The sequence below is a fragment of the Bemisia tabaci genome, unplaced genomic scaffold (genome assembly GCF_918797505.1).
Source record: "Bemisia tabaci unplaced genomic scaffold, PGI_BMITA_v3".
Classification (NCBI taxonomy): domain Eukaryota; kingdom Metazoa; phylum Arthropoda; class Insecta; order Hemiptera; family Aleyrodidae; genus Bemisia; species Bemisia tabaci.
The window spans coordinates 267,063-288,592 of record NW_027311738.1 but is presented as its reverse complement, the minus strand read 5'-3'; the positions used below and the strand labels follow the sequence as shown (position 1 = coordinate 288,592).

General features: G+C 40.1%; 1 protein-coding gene across 1 annotated transcript in view; it reads left to right on the top strand.

Moving 5' to 3' along the window:
* Positions 1-21,530, top strand: part of LOC140225771 (uncharacterized) — a 111,633-nt gene that overhangs the window by 30,228 nt on the left and 59,875 nt on the right. The window contains exon 2 of the mRNA XM_072305679.1: positions 6,151-6,227. The gene's annotated coding sequence lies outside the window, so the exon portion shown is untranslated. The remainder of the gene's footprint in view (positions 1-6,150; positions 6,228-21,530) is intronic.

Sequence of the window (21,530 nt, the reverse complement as noted above, 5' to 3'; positions counted from 1 at the left end):
CAGATGTAAACAATCGCCCATTGACTACAGTCTTCCTTAAGAATAGGGTTTATCCCGTCGGTTCTTATTTATCAAATGAAGGTTTTAACCATTTAAACGTACGAGGAATCCATTTCTGCTTTCAATTTTGATCAAAAAATTAGCGATTGACTCGATATTTGCATTTGAAAAGCGGCTGCCATTTCCTTACGGGAAAATACATTGTAAGTGATGAAGAAACCAGGTCTGTCATATCATTTCACGTCACAAGTATGGCGGACCCGAAACGACCGTTTTGAAAATCCAAATTCTGAGGCGTTTTTAAGTTGATTTTTTGGGGGTTTCCGGTGATCAAAAAACTCCGGGAAAATTCCTGTGACATCAGGAGCCTTAGGTCTTTCGATTAAAGCAATAAAAAAAATTGGTGCAACAGGCCCATTGTCTGAAAAAATCGAAGAAAAATATTCACAATTTTCCTAGTAAATTATGTTTCTATTGAAGGACATATGGCAACGCCTGAAGGCTCATACGGCGTTCTTCTTTAGCAGAATTCACATTACACACTCACAACGTGGAAGGGACTCCGAACTTCCCGTAAATTTCTTACCGCTCTCGGTTCTCTTCCAGGAACTTTGTTTTTCCGTAAAACATCGACGAAAAATAGGATGATACAACACAGGCCCTTTTCAGGTAGACTCGTTTTTCCTGAAAAAATTGGAACCACCGAATATTCTTATTGTCATTTTCTTCATTGGAAAAAAAATCTCTTGGATCTAGTGTCCAGAATCATACAGACTTTGACAAAAAAAAATATACTCTTGATTCAATCGGAATTTTGCTTGAATTATAAGGGAAACGCTTAAATTGAGAGGTTAGCTCTCGGTCTAAGCAAAAATCCGATTGAATCAAGAGTACTTTTTCTTATCGCCTCTTTTAGGAATTTGGACTCTGGATTCAAGAGACTTTTTTCCCGTGTTAACTTCTGGGTTGACGGTTCTCAGGCTTGCGTGGATTCATCTAGGTACTTATAGCGCTACAAAGCTCAAACATAAGCGATCGAACTTTTTCCTTCCCATTCAATTCGCACACAACCCGCGCTAAACTTCACCAATCCACGGGCTCTCCCCTGCCACGCCGCGCCACGCCGCGTGCCGCTTCGAGACTCAACCTCCTCCGTCTTTTGCGCTATGATTTATGAGACTCGCCCACATAGAGGATGCGGAAAAATAAACCGAAACAATTATTATCTACCATGGAACAATCAAACATATCTTTTATAACACTGAGACGTTTTCAATTATGTTTTATTTAACTTTTCCTCTGTTTTTTTTCTGTCTTCCTTTTTTTTATATCGGGCGATGGATACATCTCTCTTGGTTACACATGGTGGTTTCTACACTTTCCGTCTTGATATCAGTGGCAAAGCAAAATGGTTATAACTAGAATTTTTGAGAGAAAAAAACGCATTATTCAAATTCTCAAAAGGAATAGGAGAGGTCGCATTGTGTCGAAAAATGTGGTAGCTATATAGAAAACTAGACCCAAAGAGCAAACTTTAAAAATTTACAGAACAGAATAAACAGAACTTTAGTGAATCGTACCTACCAGATTCCTGGCAATGTTAGTCATACGTTTAGTAATCAATTAGAATCGTATATTTTAACATTACCAGGAGTCTGGTGTTGGCCCCTTTATCTCCTGGGAATTATATAAATCCAGGGTTTTTTTTTTACAAAACTCATCTCTAAGATTAGATCGTTATTGCTACCTGAGTAAAACGACAGCTCAGAGTCCTGAAATTCTTATTTCGTCTCACAAGTGAAGTAGAAATATGCCGGTAACTCGAGATTTGGCTAACTCTTCGACCGATTCCTCAAAAACTCCAGACGCAAGCTTGAGGCGCTTATTATCCGCTTTATTTTAATCTGCCGAGAAATACAATTTTCGGAGAGGACGGTAAGATTTTGGAGTCGGTAATCGGGTGGCGCGCTTAATAATCGTGAACTCTGAACCCTGGAATGAGATCTGCCGCGGGAGCGATGAGGGTATTAAAAAAAGCAGGCGGGCCAGGTTGTCGGATTTCAAATTAATTATACGAAAATTATACGATGCCGTAGGGTGAGTTTATCAAATGTTCAAGCAGTTGAATTATTTCGAATCAGTGTGACTTGATTGCCAGAGAATAAATAACGGCAATAGGTACAGGCGGTCATATTTTAAGTTGCAAATTGACAAAATCATATATCCTTCCTGGTTGTTTGTTGGTCTATTATAACGTAAATTTTTCAAACAGAGTCGATGCTAAAATTGAAAATCCGTGTTTACTAGTGAAAAACCCGGGGAAATACTTTTCCTGATCGCGACGTTTAGAAATTAAAAAATTGTAATGATCTCAAATTTTTTTCAGATCAAAGACTGTGGAGGAGTTCTTAATATGTGACGCATTTATTACAATTGTACCCCCACTGACCTTTGCATTACGGGTGCGTCACAAGGGGGAGGGTAAAAATCGGGAAAAGTGCGTTACTTAACCCCCTAATTGTAATTAAAAGTAAAATTCATGAATTTACGCAGTTCATCTAAAAGAATTGATTCACGATCGATTACGGAGCCAAACCGATTATACGGAAAACGGAGGGATTGTTAAATTAATTTTTTATTTTATTTTTAAACTACCACATGTTTATTTTCTGAAAACCTCATTTTTACACTTACTACTGTTCTTCATGACACAGCAGTATCAATGATATATAATCTCCAGTTGCTGGATGTAATTCACGCATGGGAGCGATCTTTGCGTAGGAAACCTGGGTGAGCAAAAGCTCATTTCAGTTGACGATCGTAAATTAGCTTGCGGTTACAAGCGTCAGCGAGGGTAGCCGAACAATGAGCCAGGATCGCAGTGACGGATGCTGGGCTGGGCTTTTCCTCGTGATAATGTTAAGGACAAACTCGTGCATGTCCTAGATGATCTTCATCTCCCTATTAATTTCTGTCTATTAGATGATACAGAATGGAAACTAAACTGATATTTCGTCGCTCCTCTTACGTAAGGGCATATCCCAATATCATCGTGAGCCCTGTTCTCCGTATATCTCTATGCTCTCCGGGGCTCAAGTGGAAATATAGATACGTCCAACACGTCAAAAGAGCGATGATTTGGACCGAGTTTGACAGAAACGCACCTAGTCACCAGCGGCGTGGCGTGATTTGCGATAGATCGATTGTTATGCCATTTGAAGCTATGGTAAAGGATCGATAAACAGGGTGTTCGCAGCGAGTACCTTAATAATCGATTCTTTACCATAGGTTTAAAAGGCAGATCAATCGATTTATCGCAAAGCACGCCCCGCCACTGCTAGTCACATCGAATTTAAACGGAGAAAAAGAGATTTGAGGACGGGGCCACATTTACTTGCTTGCCGCCCATGGACCGCCTGTATTTTGCCGCCATCTTCTCAATCGTATTTTGAAACATCAATAAAAACCATCAAGTGAACGTGCCGGAGGGGGAGGGGTGCATAAGACGCGTTTACTCGTGTTGGACACATTTTTTGCGAAAGTGCTGACAACGCTACTAGCAAAAGTTCACGTTACTTGGCGCGAAAGTCAAGTTCCGTAAACCTACCTCTGTGTAGACAAGGCCTTCCATTTACATGAAATGATCAAAAATATTATGAAAGAACAAACATAAATGTGCTTTAATAATTTTAACTTCCGCCGCCGCGCCGCACTGACCGTACTATGTTAGGCGCAATGCGTGAAGTATTCCTACAATCTTGTATGTGCTATGCGTTTCACGCCGACCGCTGCTGGCACTAAGTTTGACGTAATGCGTGAAGTATTCATGCAGTTTTGTAGGCGCTAATATGTGGTACATGCCGACCGTGCGCCGCGCAGAGGGTTTCTTCTGTTCATCTTAAGTTCTCGTCATCATTGCTCTTTGCGCCTTGCCGTTCAAGGCCAAATTCTGTGTTCGGTTTCTCTGTTAGTCTTAACTCGACTAATTTAAGGTGCTGTCTATTGTATCACAGGAAGACGACAAAATTAGAGATATACTCTCGGGAAATGAGAGATTTTGTCACTTTCTCTCGTTGATAATTGTTTCTCTGAATCCGATTTTTCTTTATAGCTACATTTAAAAAAGTTGCAAAATTTGCCGCCATTGCTCTTTGAATAATTTTTGAAACTCTAACTTTGAATGTGACTATGAATTTTAATAATTTTAGGGAAACATTTTCTCAACTTAGGCAATTATGGTAAAGTAATCGAGCATCAGCAAAATTATGTGGTCGACGAATCCACGATATCTAGCAGGGTTCATTTTGGGCAGATTTTAGCGATGATTCCTTCTTAATTTTTTCTATAACTGTGCCTCCTTTCTTTTCTATAATATTAGTTGCATTTTCCCTAGAGCTACGCTTAGGAAAATGTTTTTAGACCTTAAAATGATGGTCAATTTTACTTTTTTCCACAACCATATACAGGCTTATTTTTAGTAAAACTAAGCGATTGTTATACCTAATCATTCGCAGACGTTTTTTACGTTACCGATCACCATTGTAACGCCAGATCGATCAGTTTAATTATTCTTCGAATCCGCGCTGTTCTATTGTCTGTGGTGGCCATGGCTATGCCGAGCAGTTAACACTTGAAAATGTCACACAAATGACTGCAAGTTGCGCCCAGGTGATTTATCTCCCTAGAGATAAATGAGAAATAGCGCACTCGTTGTTCAAGTCGGAACTTAGTCGCTCAATGCTCAGGAACAACGGCGTGTGAACACTGAAAGGTTGCAAAATTTCCCCCAACAAAATGATAATACTCTAGGAAAGTGATGAGTATTTTCCCCCAGAATTTTCAGATACGTTAAATTTAATTGAGAGTAAAACTCCATGAAAAATCCCCCGAAAAATTGGCGAAAATCATCGAGAAAGTGCGAATGTTATCGATTGAAATTCGGCAACGTTTTGGATCAACATACGTCTTTTTACCTTAGAATGGTGGAATAGAGGCTGTGCTGCACGAGCTGCAGTGATAGCGGCATTATAGAGGTTTGCGGACCATTCGCTGACATCGGATAACCATCAGTGGCGTCAGGACTCACAGAACAGATTTTAATCGGAGTGTTATGTGCGCTTAGCTTCATTGTGGGTACATTTTATTGCTCTCTCGAATAGCTTCCGTGTTAATACCTACTTCACACGGTAGATTATCAGGCGAGAGAGACAAACTGCACGAGATGCGGTCAAGTTTTGAGCAGACAAACAGTATTCCACGGATACACGACAATTAATACAATTTTACTCAATAATTATTTTAAAAAAAAATTACGGACAGTCATCTGAAGGAGCAGTTTGTCTCTTAAAATTGCGCGCATCTTTAAATTTCACTCGAAGAAACCAGAATTCAGCGCATTAGTCATTGATTTTTTGTAGATGTCGATGACTTAACTCTGATAGCATATATCTAAAAATCACAAAGTTGCTATTTCCCTCGCATTTCATTTTTGAAAAGAAAAATAACTCATTTTGGTTCCTTGAAATTTTCTTTACCTCGTTCTAATTATTCCTCGTTGATTTCAAGCAATAATATTTGAGGAGCTTGGAGGACAAGGCGCATGAGTGTAGTTTTTTTTTTTTTTTTTATTTTTTATTTTTTTTTTAAATGAGATTTTAATGATTTCAAGTAATATCCAGTCTAAATGCATATTCTGGGAGAAATTCGCTCTCAAATACCAATTTTCAAACATCAAAAAGTCAGTTTGAACTTTCTTTCCGCCATTAGGATCCGTGTAATTTCGAAACTTTGAATACCTACGTATTTCTCGAAATAGCGAAAACAGCACCTATGCGCTTTGTCCTCCTAAATCTCTTATTTGGTGTTTTTTTTTTTTTTTTTTTTTTTTTTTTTTCAAAAAAAAATATCATTAAAACTTTATTCCAGAACTGAGAGGGTAATTCAATTTTAAGCAACATAAAAGCAAATTGATGCTGCATTCGTAAACCGGTCACAGAGAGCAAGTGCTTTTTACTAATACTACATTGCCCACACCTGTTCCGTTAATTAGCCGTCAAGAGATAAAATTTAGACTAACACCATGTTTTACTCTTGTTAATTCAATCTGATGAAATGATTCTAATGCAGTTTATCTTCATATTTTTTTTACAGCAAACTTGCTTCCACCACATGAATCAAAGTCGGCAGCTTTTGAGAGAGCTCAGGAACTATACATAAATTAACCGCCGGTAAGTGCTTAACAAAAACCTTAAAATATGTGACATTTTGTCCCAGTAATCTTTTCGTTGACCTCAAGAAATTGCATGTCGAGTTGAGAGAAAATCTGAGAGGCTTGGAGGATAAGGCGCATAAGGGCAATTTTTTTCAAAAAATTGAGACTTTAATGATTTCAAGTAAAACTAATCTTAAGGCCTATTCTGTGAATAATTCGCTCCAAAATCCCAATTTTTAAGCATTCCCTGGTAAAAATTGGCAGTAGAATCTGTGTTCTAAAATACCATAGACCTACAGCCGGCTGTAAGATTTCCAATAGCTTCTATAGCCGGCTACACAATTTCTCATAGCCTTTTATAGCCGATGGCGATTAAGCAACAGCCAGGCGATAAAGCGTATGCTAAACGTTACTAATTACGGATGCTAAGACTTATTGAGTTTTTGGACTACCGCTCTATTTTCGGGCCGTCATATCTTGATTTATTTTGCGCGGAAAGCTGCGTACTTTTGAAGAATGCCTGCCATTCGTGATATGTTGGAGCGCCTTCAATTTCGTATGATACTGTGCAATACCTCTGGTGTGAAATAGTTGCTTCAAGCGCCGTGGCACGCTGCGGCGCGGCGGGCGGGTAGCCAGCGCGAAAAGCGCATTAGCGCCTAAAAACCTAACAGAGATACTTCACGCATTGCGCAATGCGTGAAGTATCCCAGTTAGGTTTGTAGGCGCCAGTGCGCCGCCGCTCCGCTTTGTGTTAGGCTCTAATATTTAATCTGGCGGAGTCAGCGTTATTCAACTCATGATTTTGAAATGTTTGCACATCCTGTATGGATTATTCACATTTTAATTGATGAAAAAAAATATATATTAAAGGAAAATATAATGTGTGTTTTGTAAATATTAAAGTGGTTCCGTATCAAACTTAATGATTTCCAAAGCACACGAATTTCTACACAATGGGCCTGTTGCAAACTTTTGCTAGAGCAGAATGAAGAGTTGTTTCCTATAGATAATGCCTCAAAAATCACGATGAGCGCATCGGCAAAGTCTGAAATGCACTCATAACTTCACAATCTGCGTAAGAAATTTGCGTTATTTTGAGCTTCCCGCTTCAAAAACGATACTACTGCACAGGTGAACATTTTGTTAGAGGAGTCGCTCCATCGTCGGCAATATTCATCATGGCCGACGCTTGCGCAGTTCCTCGCGTAATTCGAGGAGAGTTCAAGGTCAATTAAGGCGGGCGAGGAAAATATGAACGTAAACACGCCGATTGTTATATGATTTAATCCTGTTCAAGTGTTATCTCGTCCCATCACACGTGTTTTGGCGGACTGGCGTCGGCCATGATGAGTATTGTCGCCAATGGAACGACTCCTCTAACAAAATGTTCACCTGTACCGTAGTATCGTTTTTGAAGCGGGAAGCTCAAAAAACCGCAAATTTCTTACGCAGATTGTGAAGTTATGAGTGCATTTCAGACTTTGCCGATGCGCTCATAGTGATTTTTGAGGCATTATCTGTAGGAAACAACTCTTAGTTTTGCTCTAGCAAAAGTTTGCAACAGGCCCATTTCTTATAGCCTTTTATAATCGATGGCTTAATAGCAACAGCCAAGCGATAAAGTGTAAAGCCCGGCGATAGGAACTATATCCCGGCTGCATAATTTTTTGTCGCTTCGTATAGCCCGGCCGTATGATTTTCTCCGCATACTACAGCCAGCTATATCATTTTCTGTAGCATTCTTCAGCCGGCTATAAGAATTCCTATGATATTTTGAAACGCAGCTCTTATTGCCAATTTTTACCAGGGTTAAAAAGTCAATTTGAACTTTCTTTCCGCCGTAAGGATCCGTGTAATTTCGTAACTTCAAAGACGTATTTCTTGAAAGAGCAAAAACTACACTTATGCGCCTAGTCCTCCGAGCCCCTCATCTGAAAACGAGGGGCCTTTAAGATGCATGATTCGTAAAATTTTAAGTTTAAATTTCCGTCACGTTTTATTAAATTAAGTGTACGTACATATAAAACGAATTGATTTTTCTCATTGGCGAAACTAGAACAGGACTTACTTTTGATTACCGTAAACAAATAAAAAGTGACGTCCTCTTTACCTTTTTTTTTTTAAAGTTTTTACCTCTTTTACAACGGCGTTTAAAATGTTATTATTTATCGAATGGAGAACTTTCATCTGCAAGGAACCAACTATAGGTACTTTTACTTTTTGCAGAAACAATAAAACCGCACGATTGATCCTCCGATACGAACAAATAAGTGATTTTTTTAAAACTTGCTTTTTGTCCCTTTTCGATAAAGCTGGCCAAATTATGCACTTATGCAGGAGGTGAAGGAGCGCTCACCGATCAATGACACTTGGGGCTCCTTTTTGTACAAGTGTTCCTCATTAATACCTCACCAAGCTGAAGTTAATCCAAGCAATGCGCTTCTTCCCGCATTTCCTTATGCCTCCTCCGAGGTCGCAATTCTCGGAAATTGTCGCTTACACCTTATTCAAATTTAAAATTCCGTATCTGTCTGTTCACTTACTTTCTCTTTTAAAATTTAAATTCATACGTATATCGTATTCCTGCAGAACCTACATGAGGTCGATCGCTGAGATTTTTTTTCGGTATCGATCTCCGTTACAAAACGTCGTTGCATAGTTGCCGATATCAGTCACTTCGGTGACCTCTTTTTCGCATCTCTTTTGAATGATTGAACAGGAATAAATGTTCGAATCCGGCAAAATATTTCTCGTAATTCAAAGGCTAACGTGGGCACGTCTTAATTTCTGAAGTCTCACCGTGTTTATTTGTATCGCGTGGAAACACTTTATCATCATATTATTCAATTATACTCGTGTTTTAGAGTACACAAAAATTTGTGAAAAAAGAAACCAAATTATTTCTGTACGTTTGACCATCAAATTCAGTAAAATTAATATGTAATCATAATGGTAGATTTCTATTCGTGCGACCGACTAATTCCGTGCTGATAGGCAGCGGCAATTCTTGAAAGTTTGCAACACTGTTTTTACTCTATTTAAATGTATGTAAAATAATCGATTCTTTGTGAAGCAGCATAATCTACCTGAAATCGATATTTTTAATGGATTTAAATGGAGGAAAAACGGTGTTGCCAACTTTGAAAATTGCCACTGCTGAGGCTGACAGACCATTCTACTGTAGAAGTGTAAAGAAGGTAAAAAGTAAAGTATCGCAATACATGGTATCCCGTCAATAATCATCATGTTATTGAAAATACTTAAAAAATCAATTGATAATCCGTTACGGTATAGAATCATTCCAATTCACACTTCCCGCATCCAAAAAACAAAACTCAAAGTAGGTCAAATCTATTAATGAGACTAAATTATAGGTTCGTAGAATTCAACTCTAAGACTTTCCTATACTTCTTCGATTCATAGTAATACTCAAGTTGTCAAAAGCTTGTCAGCTTCCTGAAAAACTAATCCTCCTCTGAAGAACAATTTAACACAATTAAGCACGGTTTCGAGCAGTGACTCGACATACATTAGAGCAAAAAACCAAAGAAAATTCACCTAATCTATTTCAAGCAAATCTGAACGTTGACTTCCGAAATAAGTAATTTTTACGCTGTAGGAAAGGTATAATGGTGCGGGATAAATGCTGATATGTCATCTTTGTCCAAAGTATGTTTTAAGTGAAATCTCTATGAGCACGCATGGATTTTCGTGCTCAAATTCTCAACCAATGTAATGAACTATTAACTCATTCGATCGGATGCGAGATTCAAACCGCATTTAAATCAAGCTTCGGTATTTTCGCGACGGTTTTCCCTGAACACCTGCTCTGATGCCGCAACACTTCTTGAGGCCTGTCACCAGGGACCTCCAACAATAATCTGAAAGATGGGTCCGGGGTTAGGAAAAGGTTGAAGTACGATTGGAAATCAGTAATGTTTAATGGTCGTAATTCACCTTCGCGACCTTTCCAAATACGCGGTGCCATGCTCCGGCCATAGCGCCATTGCCAACTTGGAACAAAGTTTGTAGCCGAAATAGTGTCGTAAATCATAGGAGCCTTGGTCGAGTGGTTAGAAAAGTATTCTGCCCTCCTAAGAAAGAGCTCAGGGCCGTTATAGTCGTTTCTTAAACGACTCCTTTCCTTAGAGGCCCCATATGGTTTATATCTTATAGGCGGACCCATAGGTACTTGGAACGAGGTCGGAAGTGGGGTCCGGAGGGCTTCCCCCGAAAATTTTCGAAATTGTAAATCATCTCACGAGCAGTTTGAGTCAATTTTGTCATGAATTTTACCGTATCTGAGCCTCCTTCCATCTCCTTTCCTCTGTTCCTGCCTTCTTTCTTTATTCTTCCCTTTTTCTTCCTTCTTTTTTCGGGCGCGCGAGGTGGGGGGTACGCCTTCTACGCCCCCCTTGGATCCGCCTATGATTTATATTGTGATGAAGGGAGATTTGAGGGAATAATTAACATTCCACCATAAAAAGGACAATTTTAACAAATCTCGAGTGAAATTCAAAAGAATGACTTGGGAAATTGATTTTCTCGATTGCAATAATTATAAAATGGGGGAAAAACTTTCTTGGTTTTTACGAATCTACCTTAAAATTTTCAAAATCTGCAGCTAATGTGGTTATGTATTTTTGTCAGTCAAGCAACGAATTGAGCCAAACGATTCGATATACAGTCACATCAGTCTAAAAAAGTTTCAAATTTGACTCGATTAGGTTCTCAAAATGAAAACAGAATATTATCATTTCCAACAGTGTAGTCTCACAACACTGGTCTACAATAGTTACAGACCACAGGACCTCACGGAATTGGTTCAGTCGAAACCCGAACGTTAAAAATTTTGCCGACCAAAAAATCGCAAACTGTGTATGAAACCTACCGGGTGGGCGTTATCAACGCAGTCTCCTCCTCCTGTTAAGTGGGTTTATGCTTTTTTAATCTCCCGGGCCTAAGACCTTGGGAACGATTGCGAAAGGACTAATCCTTACGTTCATTTATTATCATTTTCTTACTTTTTGTTTCTAATCTGACCCTCGGACAACCGCGACCGGTGCGAAAACAACGTCGCGGACCATACTGCCGTGCTGAGAAAAAACGTCGTATCAACATTCAAATGTTGCCAAATTTCTCCTCATAAAGTATACATTTTTAAAGAAAGTCATGAATACTTTTCCTTAAAAATTCCACACCTTTTAGATCAAATTAAGAATGATATCCTCCGAAAAATCGGAAGAGGAACGTTTCCAAATTTTCCTGGAAATTCGTGATTTGTCGAATGAACTTTGGCAACGCCTGACGGCTCGTAAGGCGTTTTTCCTTAGCACGGGATCATGACAGAAGAAGCCGCACAGTTTACGGACGGGATATTCATAAAAAGCGAATAAAATAAAGATTGATTTACAAAGCCTCAGAGGAAGGACCCGACCGGTGGCGAGGCACGAATAATCGATCATCGATATTTCCCCATTCGAAGCTGTGGTTACGAATCGATCATTAAGGCGCTCGCTGCGAACACCGTGTTGATCGATCCTTATCCATAGGTTTACATGGCAGATCAATCGATATATCGCAAAGCACGCCGCGCCGCTGGACCCGACGCGAAGGCTGTTAAGCTGTCGTTGCGGAGCCAAGGCAGACGCTCGTCTCATCCTTCAGCATTTTTATTCCCTCACTCGATGCGTCTTGTTTTTGGCTCAGGATCCGAACCGGCGGCAGCACCCTCACACCGTTCCTTTGCTACAAAAACATCGTAACTGTAGAGTTGAATGAGTCTTGTTTTGCTTATGTCCTCGCGCTGGCTAGGACTCTCGTAAGAGCGGGGTTAAGGTCTTCTTCGGGCGGATTGATGGCCTGCCGCTGGGTTGATGCAACGCTCATTTTTCATGCAATCCGCGGCAAGCAATTACTTATGTATGAAAACGGGGGCTTGGGCCTCGGGGCTGGGATATGGACGAAACATGACAGTGACCGAATGGGTGCAGAGTAGAACGCACGTGCTTCTTCTCACCCTCGCCTCCAGCGCGGGTCGATTGTTGAATCGATATCGAATGATCCTGATCGATAGATCCCTATCTTGGCAATGCTTTTTATCGATCAAGGTCATTCGATAACGATTCGATAATCGACCCGCAGGATATTCGATAACGATTCAATAATCGACCCGCAGGACATTCGATAACGATTCAATAATCGACCCGCAGGACATTCGTCTGGAGAGGATTGTCATGTCATTACAGAGATGGAAAATTTCATGAAATTTATTCGAATGAAATTTCACAAAATTTCATGATTGAAACTTCTGGGGATACATTCAGGAAGCTAAGAAACGCCTAGAAACGGTGATTCTAGATTTTGAAATTTTTTACCCCAAGCCTAAAACATTCGCGCGTTGCAAATGTTTCCGTTTAGTTTAAAGGTTAGGTTGGGTTTTTCCTCTATAAACTTATTGCCCCCTCTTTGTGTCTGGCACCTTCAGCAGAGTAGCATAACACCGCAGCATCAACAGAAAGACCATCTGAAACGCTTTCAGACCTTCAAAGGTTCAATCAATAATTCTAAAAAAAATTAATAAATTTCAACTTCTGTGAAATTTATTCGAGCCTTATGAAATTTCACTTCCCATCTCTGCATGTCGATGACAGTTTTCGATAGAGTTTTCTGGTGGTCACTGAGAAGAAGCTATGGCTTATAAACCAATTAGTGGTTCATATGGAACACCACTAATAGTAGTAAAGGCAACATATAATAATAGCACACCTACCTTATTAATGGTATATCGACAGTGTAAGTCCGTAACCACGTATCTCGTTTCCGTTGTTTGAAAATCTCCATCTCTGTCACTTTTTTTTTTAAAAAAAAGTACTAATTGGCATCATTCCTTGAAGTTTTTGCAGAATTTGTTTCGCACAGAGAAGAGAAATCACGGCAGTTTTAAAGAGTTGCCGTTGAGTACGAGGGCTGTCCCAAAAGAAACCGGACTTTTGTCATAGAAGGCGAACCGAGCGTCGTAATGAAGTTTTCTTGGACTTGTTTGAAAGCTGATAAGCTACTGGAGATGCTTGTTTTTACAGAATGCAAAAATTCGTCTTGGTAAGGAAACTACGCGCTTTGGAGTAAAGGAAAGTCAAACTCGAGTTGCGATTTTTGTCTTTATTTCAAGAAAAATTTGGATACAACTTAAAAATAAACCCAGGTTTTAAGTTAAAAACTTCGTTGCTCTCATATTCAAATGCTTAAAAATAAGGAAATTAACATTTTAAGCAGCTTACCAAGTCATCACCTATCCCCTTCAAAATACTCCCCAGCTTTGTTGATGCATTTTTGCCACCGTTTCTTCAATTGGAAGAAAAACTGTTGGAAATCCTCAGGTTTGAATGATCGCAATTCCTTCAAGATGTTCTCTTGAATTTCCGGAACGGTTTGAAAACGTCGACCTTTCCAGGTAGATTTAAGTCGCGGAAATAAGAAAAAATTACACGAAGCCAGGTCAGGTGAATAAGGGGAATGAGGGAGGACACTCATGGCATTCTTTGCACAAAATTCGCGAATTTGGAGGGATGCATGGGCAGGTGCATTATCGTGATGCAGAAACCAGGAATTGGCTCCGTGTGATTTTTTCTTATTTCCACGACCTAAATCTACCTTGAAAGGTCGACATTTTCAAACCATTTCGGAAATTCAAGAGAACACCTTGAAGGAATTGCGATCATTCAAACCTGAGGATTTCCAACAGTTTTTCCTCCAATTGAAGAAACGGTGGCAAAAATGCATCGACAAAGCTGGCGAGTATTTTGAAGGGGATAGGTGATGACTTGGTAAGCTGCTTAAAATGTAAATTTCCTTATTTTTAAGCATTTGAATAAGAGAGCAACGAAGTTTTTAACTTAAAACCTGGGTTTATTTTTAAGTTGTATCCAAATTTTTCTTGAAATAAAGACAAAAATCGCAACTCGAGTTTGACTTTCCTTTACTCCAAAGCGTGTAGTTTCCTTACCAAGACGAATTTTTGCATTCTGTAAAAACAAGCATCTCCAGTAGCTTATCAGCTTTCAAACAAGCCCAAGAAAACTTCATTACGACGCTCGGTTCGCCTTCTATGACAAAAGTCCGGTTTCTTTTGGGACAGCCCTCGTAGTTTTCCGTTTGAAAAATAAAGTATGACAGGAAGTCTGCGACGTCGCAAACCGAGTTTTGTGATTGCCGACATACACCGTCGGTATAAGGCGTCGCAACACCAAATGGACATTTAAAGCCCTATTATTCAATACTGGGATTGGTCTAACACGAGTTCGAATAATAGCCGCGTCAAACACAGTGCGGCCGGCGTTAAACGCATATTAGCGCCTGCAAGACTGTAGGAATACGTCACGCATTACGCCAAATAGTGCGGCCGGCATGAAGCGCCTACGAGACTGCATGAATACTTCTCGCATTGCCCCAAACGCAGTGCAGGCGGTCAGTTGGCGTTCTTTTGACAATCTCTGCTCGATTTTTATTACAATTAAAGGGTAGACAAGTGTATTCAGAGATACGTGATTGCGGACTTACACCGTCGATATATACCTTGGTATGGTTGGAGATACCTTATGGTTCACAGACCGAGAATCATAGGTTCATTTACGACTATTAGTGGTGTTCCATATCTTAAGCACCGAGTGATTCATAAAGCCATGGATTTTCCTCCGTGTAGGCCTTTAAAGGGTGTCTAAATGATCAATGGAATCTGCTCGATATGAAATTGAAGGTTTTGTAAAAAAACACAATTTTTAGAGAAATAAGTGATTTTCTGTGCTCGGTACAAGATGGCTTGCAAGGCTGGCTGCCAAGCAGGGCTGTGACTTGGTCGTTTGTAGAGGAATTAAGGGAGTAATTTTTTCAGGAAAAGTGGCAATTTTGGGCTGTAATCAGGGGCTTAGAGGACAAGACGCTCAAGTGCAGTTTTTGAAAATAGAGAGTGAAAAATGGGTTATTGATGCTTTCAACTACAAAAAAGTCTTATGATATATTCTGGGGGAGAAGCACCACTAAAATCCAAGTTTCAAGCATTGAAAAGTGATTGAACTTTTTTTTCGCTCTTGCTCAGAACAGGTCACCTTATTCAATTGGTTAGTAGGCAGTGTGAGCGGCTCAAAATCAGTAATAGCTCCTCACAGTAGTTTACGTGCCTCGTTATAGCTCTCTGACTCTTCTTTCGTTCAATTTTTTTTCAGATTTTGGTGTAGACATCCGTCTGGCTGACTGCCATGATTTTCACGGCAGTTGATAGATAATAACTTCTATATAAGCCCGCTATCTTTGAATTTTTGAAATAAGACTGAGGGAGCGGCCCTTTGAGAACGAAAAATGAATTTTGCAGCCGTGCAGCGCTTAAGGAGTGTACAGTACGCCCCATACGCTGTATACTCCCCTCCCCCCCGTCTAAAATAAATTAGGCAATATGTTCCATACTAAAAATGTGGGGAATTTTATCCTATATTAACCGGATTTTTCCAGCTTATGAGCTGTATTGTGGCTTAATGGACCAAAATTTGATTACGTCAACCGAGGAGATCGATCGTATGACTGAGGATTCAGTCCTCTTATTCGCGAATTTGTAATATATCAGAACGAAATTAAGTGTTTTCGTGGTCGACAAGCATTAAGCCCCGATAAGTTATAAAAATTTTTCCATGAGCACCCGTGAGGATGTGAGCACATCATAAATGCATGTCCCGTGAAGAGGTCTAACATGGAATTTAATCTTACGCCAATCGTATGCTTGTAACTGAAAATATTAATCTGAAAAAAGAAAATATCTTCGCGAGTTAATATCAAGCGTTCTCTCCAATCCATTCCGCACAATCAAACAGTTATTGAAGACTCGGTGTAATTCGTTAAAAAACTTTAGTCGGGGTGACTCCACCACCACCACCCCCAACCGGTTCTCGAAATCTTCGAGCACAGGTGCAAGACTGATCGGTGCCAAACGTGTTCAGCTGGTCGCGCAATCAGGTCAAGAAGTGATAACACATTTTCACCAGTGGCGTGGCGTGCTTTGCGATATATCGATTAATCTGCCATTTAAATCTATGGAAAAGGATCGATTATCAAGGTGTTCGCAGCGAACACCTTGATAATCGATTCTTTACTACAGCTTCAAATGGAGCAATATCGATAATCGATCATTCACGCCACGCTACTGATTTTCGAGGCGAAGCCGTCCTATTTTATTCGTTCAATAGTTTAATTTTCATTTGCTTTAGGTGTTATTTTTTTGTTTTTCGACTGCGGACGCGCTTGCATCGGTGGCGTGGCGTGCTGCACGATATATCGATTGATCTGCCATTTACGCTTATGGAAAAGGATAGATGAACGTGTTCGCAACAAACACCTTATTAATCGATTCTTTACCATAGCTTCAAGGGGGAAAATATCGGTAATCAATCATTCACGCCTCGCACCGGCGGACCCAGAGAATTGGCAACATTGTTTTTCTCCATTTAAACCTATGGAAATGTATCGATTCTTGCAGGGGCCAGGTGCTCCGACAAGAATCGATTATTTAACATAGATTTAGATGGAGGGAATCCGGTGTTGCCAAATTGCCGGATCCGACTCTGACGCCTCGTAACTAGATCCCATGCGTAGTGTTTTATTTCTGCCACTCTACCGATTGAGCGTCCTAAAAATGAGGCATTTTAGCTCTGCAATTTGCGTCGTCGGGCAAATTTTTTCAGCGCATTCACAAACTAAAAAACGAGATTAAAATTCTACGTGGAAGTGTTAATATAACAAGGATTTTTTGACAGTCTTCTAAAATTTAGCTCAAGAATGTAACGACACTGAAGTTTTTCGAAAGCCTGGAAATGGAAATTCACTACTTCTCTGAAAATCCCACTACCCTTTGGAATTCCTTTGCATTTATTTTGAAAGGAAAGTTCGACGAAAGTACTTTCCCCACTCAACCAAAATCTAATATTAGGTCAACATCGAAAAATTTGGCCATTACAGATTAATCACTCCCACGCCCTTTCCTCGGTTCATTGACAGCATCAATTTAGAGACGAATTCCAGTAAACACTAAATATTAAGCAGTGCAGCATATCGTGGAATATTTTTTTATCCTTCCAACCGCATTTAGTGGAGGCGCTGCCAATTTTCCGGTAAACTTTGAACTTTTCGAAATACTCATTCGGCTTATTTTATCGCATATTTTCCTCAGTGGCAACATTCTCTCGCGACGTGACAGAGTATTCGTAGCAGCGATAAAATATTTGGTTTTTAGTCAAGCGCAGGTCAAGAGGTTGTCAGGGTGCAAGGCGAGAAGGAGGTGCAGTATTGTCAAATTAACGAAGTTCATTTCCTTCATCAACTTGGAACTTTCAAGGATTAAACTTGTACCATTTCCATGGCTTAAAGTAAAACATGCCGTGAACTTTTCCTGGAGGCAACTGGATTTTCTGGTATGAATATTTTATCACCGGATTATTATGAGCTAATGTTCCCCTGAAGTAACGATAACCAGAGGTGGATCTACCTGCATGGCGCGGACTTTTGGTATCTAACTCGAACACTGACGTTTTACTCTCTTTCCGGCATTTCTCGTGTTTTTTTTTTGTTTTTTGTTTTTTTTTCGTTTTTTTTTGGCGCTCCTTCCCTATCTCTGACTATAACAATTATTGTAGTAATTGGCAGAAATTTAATTTTATCATATATTTGTCATATATCTCTAGGAAGGCTGTGGGTGAGTGATGATTTCGGCCCCTCGGAAAGGAGGAAAAACAGGGAGTCAAAAAGCAGGATAAACAGACGAAAGTCGGACATATTATCAATGACCAAAGTGAGAAACCATGTATCTCCACTGCTGTTTCAAAATTTCCGGACCTGTTCTGTATTTTCGAGTAAAAAAAAGCAATCAAGAAGCTTGAAGCTGAATCAAGAACATTTTTTCTTGTCAATGTTTTCAAGAGTCTGGACTCTAGATCCAATGTGTTTTTTTCCAGTGTAAGCTAGATTCTGATTGTATCAAGAGTACTTTTTCTTGTCGACGCTTTTAAGAGTCTGGACTCTAGATCCAACGTGTTTTTTTTCCAGCGCGTAGTCACTGAATCAGTCCTAACTCCCGTAAAATTTCACGATTTCAATTTCACGAATCTTCGACACGACGATGCGTGGCACGACGTGACGTCGTCGATCGTCAGGCGGAAAAATTCTGGAGCCTTGTCGCGCGGCGTCGTCGCATCTCGCGTCCGCGCGTGGAGCGGAGTGTGATAATGTGATTTATGAGGGTTTTATTATATCTCCATGATCCGTGACCCGTGCGAATGGACCGGTCGGCCCGGTCAGCTGGCCTGCAGGTTGTAATAGAGAGGGCGCCCCGGGCACACACAAGCTCATACTCCGCGCTCGCAGCTTCCCTCTTCTGCTCCCGCGCCTCGCACTCCAACGTTGCCATATTCTCCGAATTCGGAGATTATACAATATTAAAATTGAGGAAAGTGGTGGTTTTTCAGCACCACCTGGCAACTATGGCACTTGCACTGCCTTTCTCAATGGATGGACCACTCAGCGCGCACTGCCATGTGCCACTCCCCCTACGCTGACCGGCGTTTCATTCATAGAGGTGTGTGAAAAAACGGCCAAAAATGCCTCAAGGCATTTTCGAATTTTGATCACTTGGGGTGATACAGTAGCTTCCCAGACGCCCAAAACCGGTCGCCGTTTTGCTTAGAAGCGCCGGGTTGCGACGTTGCCATTTTTTAAAGTGGAAACCTTTAAAAATTCATATCTCCGCCGCATCTCAACCGATTTCAATGAACTTTTTTTTAAAATGTTCCTCTTAAATAGAGCTTTCTAGTGGTATATAGTTTTCTGGGGTTTACTTGGCTTTAAGTGGCACTTACGCGGTTTTAGCACTTCTTGATAGACACAAAAATGTAGTTTTTATTTTACCACGATCGTGGAATCGACGGAATCTAAACAAAAACCAGTCTAAATGAAAGTTCAGATTCTCACCTTTCTAACGAGCACAAGATCATCCCGGGGAAACGTTTAGTTTCCGAGATATGACCGCTCAAAGTTGGTCACATGCGCTTTTGCGCAATGTGAATGCGCCTTATCACTAAGTCATTCGCGAACTGGGGGTCCCTTATGTTCAATTTACGTTGAAATAATTACACAGAGCAGTAAGGTGTACAACACGAGCCGTATTTTCACCTTCGGCTGCTGATGTGCGACGTTGCCATTTTTTTAAGTGAAAACTCTTAAAAATGCATAACTCCGCTGCATTTCAACCGATTTCAATGAACTTTTTTTTAAAATGTTCCTCTTAAATAGAGCTCTCTAACGGTATTTAGGTCTCTGGATTTTATTGACTTCAGGGCGGCACTTAGGTCGTTTATATGGTTTTTTGCAGAGATTTTTCATATAAATAATTGAGTTGCTATTTTTTTCTTCTTTTTTTTTCGGAAGGGGGTCTGTATTTCCCCCGATTTTTTTTAACATTCAAACTAGATCGGAAGATCACCATCGCTTAAAGTATAATGCAAAAATCTTGGTAAATTAACAACACCAACTTCCCTTGTACAATGAGAGCGTCGCTTTCAATATTTGTACACGTAAGAATAGTGATTAAAAGAATCCCTTTTTTCAAAGTTCTTTCTTTTAAATTTTGCCATTTCAAACCCTCCCACAACCCGCGGAAAAAAAAAATAAAAAATAAAAAATAAAAAATAGCAACACTATTTTCTATATGAAAAATCTCTGCAAAGAACCATATAAACGACCTAAGTGCCGCCTTGAAGTCAATAAAATCCAGAGACCTAAATACCGTTAGAGAGCTCTATTTAAGAGGAACATTTTAAAAAAAAGTTCATTGAAATCGGTTGAAATGCAGCGGAGTTATGCATTTTTAAGAGTTTTCACTTAAAAAAATGGCAACGTCGCACATCAGCAGCCGAAGGTGAAAATACGGCTCGTGTTGTACACCTTACTGCTCTGTGTAATTATTTCAACGTAAATTGAACATAAGGGACCCCCAGTTCGCGAATGACTTAGTGATAAGGCGCATTCACATTGCGCAAAAGCGCATGTGACCAACTTTGAGCGGTCATATCTCGGAAACTAAACGTTTCCCCGGGATGATCTTGTGCTCGTTAGAAAGGTGAGAATCTGAACTTTCATTTAGACTGGTTTTTGTTTAGATTCCGTCGATTCCACGATCGTGGTAAAATAAAAACTACATTTTTGTGTCTATCAAGAAGTGCTAAAACCGCGTAAGTGCCACTTAAAGCCAAGTAAACCCCAGAAAACTATATACCACTAGAAAGCTCTATTTAAGAGGAACATTTTAAAAAAAAGTTCATTGAAATCGGTTGAGATGCGGCGGAGATATGAATTTTTAAAGGTTTCCACTTTAAAAAATGGCAACGTCGCAACCCGGCGCTTCTAAGCAAAACGGCGACCGGTTTTGGGCGTCTGGGAAGCTACTGTATCACCCCAAGTGATCAAAATTCGAAAATGCCTTGAGGCATTTTTGGCCGTTTTTTCACACACCTCTTTCTGAGCGAGCGCGCCTGGCTCTACTCTGCCGTGTTGAGGAAAAACGCCGTATGAGCCATCAGGTGTTGCCAAATTTCCTTCGAAAAACAACGAATTTTCAGGGGAATTTGTGAATATTTGTCCCCTCGATTTTTCGGAGGATTCCCTTCAAAATTCGATCCAAACATTCTGAAAATGTCAAGGATAAATGGACCGCGCGTTAAACAGAAAGGAACCAAGCCACATCAGCTATTGCCGAAATTAACTGGGAAATTTAATTTTTTACATGAAAACGGTCGTGCAGATTTTCGTGCTTTCAATGAATTTTCTCTATAGTATAGAACAAATTCCTTAAAAATTTCAAAGGAATCCGCACAATCGTTCTCTCGTAAAATGTCAAATTGCCCTGTTAAATTTGCCCATAGCTGATGTAGCTCGGTTCCTTTCCGTTAAACGCGGTTCATATATTCATAACTTTCCTCAAAAATGGATATTTTCTGAGAGGAAAGGCAACATTCGAATGCTCATACGCCGTTTTCCTCAGCACGAAATTAACCATTACTGCCTTGATAGCGAAGAGATCAGTAAGTCCATTTCTGTATGAGCCATGATTAGCATTTGCTTTTATGAGTCTCGAGGTTCATCCCAACATGCACTTACTGCTTTCTTCGCTATCACGACAGTCTAGTGGAGTGTTTTCGCCCCGGAAACGCGAACGCGCGAGACTCATTTACGCCACGAGGCCTCGTCGGAATTTTTCGCCGGGATCGGGAGGTCGATGCCATGA